Source organism: Callorhinus ursinus, unplaced genomic scaffold, assembly GCF_003265705.2.
Source record: "Callorhinus ursinus isolate GAN/ISIS: 27379988/994484 unplaced genomic scaffold, GSC_fseal_2.0 scaffold70, whole genome shotgun sequence".
NCBI classification, from domain to species: Eukaryota; Metazoa; Chordata; class Mammalia; order Carnivora; family Otariidae; genus Callorhinus; species Callorhinus ursinus.
The window spans coordinates 933,582-935,506 of NW_027397132.1; the positions used below are offsets into that span (position 1 = coordinate 933,582).

The following is a 1,925-nucleotide window of genomic DNA, read 5'->3' on the forward strand; positions in this document are numbered from 1 at the left end:
CTCCTCTTCATGTACCCGCACTCCGTTAATCCCATTCAGTCTCCTGGCTCTAAATTTCATCCATAGACTGATGACTCCCAGTTGTACATCCCCAGTCTGGATCTTTCTCCCAAAGGGCAGACTCATATCCAGCTGCCTGCTGGGTATCTCCAGGGAATTGTCCAGTGAACATCTAAACTCAACCTTTCCAAAGCCCTACCCCTGAGCTTCCATCCCAGACCTCTCCTCATGTGGTCTTACCCCATCCTTGTTGATGGCAGCCAAAGTTTCGGTCATCTTTGACTCCTCCCTTCCCTCACACTCCACATCCAGTCTGTCTGGAAATACTCTTAAAAATACATCCAGAGGTTTTTTAGGTATGGCGCCGGGGACGAAGCTGAGAGGCGGCGGGAACCCAGGCGGGGGTCTCGCTCTGTGCTGACCGCAAGCCGGGCCGGAGTGGGCTATGGAGGATCCCAGCTCGTTGGTCACGGGAGACCGCGCCGGTGGCCAGAGCTGGTGCTTGTGGCGGGTAGGGATGAACGCCGAGTGGCTGCTGCTGGAGGATGGAAACAAGGTGACTATAGGGCGAGGATTTGGTGTCACATACCAACTGGTATCAAAAATCTGCCCTCTGATGATTTCCCGAAACCACTGTGTTTTGAAGCAGAAGCAGAATGTCGAGGGCCAGTGAACAATTATGGACAACAAGAGTCTGAATGGTGTTTGGCTGAACAGAGAACATCTAGAACCTTTAAAGTTCTATTCTATCCATAAGGGAGACCACATCCAGCTCGGGGTACCTCTGGAGAATAAGGAGAATGCAGAGTATGAATATGAAGTTACTGAAGAAGACCGGGAGAGGATGTATCCTTGTCTTGCCCCAAAGAATGACCAGATGATGGGAAAAAATAGGGGATTGAGAACTCAAAGGAAATTTAGTTTGGATGAATTGGAGGGTTCTGGAGCTGAAGGCCCCTCAAATTTGAAATCCAAAATAAGTAAAGTGTCTTGTGAACCTGGTCAGCCAGTGAAGTCTCATGGGAAAGGTGAAGTGGCCAGTCAACCCTCCGAATATCTGGATCCTAAGTTGACTTCTCTTGAGCCGAGGAAGAAGGCCACAGAGGCTCATGTTCACCCTGGCTCCACAAAAGTCATAGAGCTTCATCCTAAGAAGCAGAAAGCCTCAAACCCTTCAGCATCTCAAAGCAGCTTAGAGCTGTTCAAGGTGACCATGTCCAGGATTCTGAAGCTGAAAATACAAATGCAGGAAAAACAGGTAGCTGTCTTGAAGGTGAAAAAGCAGACCCCAAAAGGGAACTCAAATAGAATTGTGAAAATGGAGCAGGAGCTGCAGGACTTACAGTCCCAGCTGTGTGCAGAGCAGGCCCAGCAGCAGGCCAGAGTGGAGCAGCTAGAGAAGACTTTCCAGGAAGAGGAGCAGCAGCATCTCCAGGGTTTGGAGAAGGAGCAAGAAGAGGACCTGAAGCAACAGTTGGCCCAGGCTCTGCAAGCATCGGGCTCTAATGGAAGAACTAAATTGCAGCAAGAAGGACTTTGAAGCAATCATTCAAGCCAAGAACAAAGAATTGGAACAGACCAAGGAAGAGAAGGAGAAGGTGCAAGCACAGAAGGAGGAAGTGCTTAGCCACGTGAATGACGTGCTAGAGAATGAGCTCCAGTGTATTATTTGCTCGGAATACTTCATTGAGGCTGTCACCTTGAACTGTGCCCACAGTTTCTGCTCCTACTGTATCGATGAGTGGATGAAGCGGAAGGCAGAATGCCCCATTTGTCGGAAGGACATCAAGTCCAAAACTCACTCCCTGGTTCTGGACAATTGCATTAATAAGATGGTAGATAATCTGAGCTCAGAAGTGAAAGAACGACGAATTGTCCTCATTAGTGAACGAAAAGAGACACAGGGAGAGAGGGAACACAAGCAG

General features: G+C 49.0%; 1 pseudogene; it reads left to right on the top strand.

The window, feature by feature from the left end:
* The first annotated feature begins 357 nt into the window (after positions 1-357).
* LOC112816911 (E3 ubiquitin-protein ligase RNF8 pseudogene) overlaps positions 358-1,925 on the top strand; it is a 1,679-nt pseudogene continuing 111 nt past the window's right edge.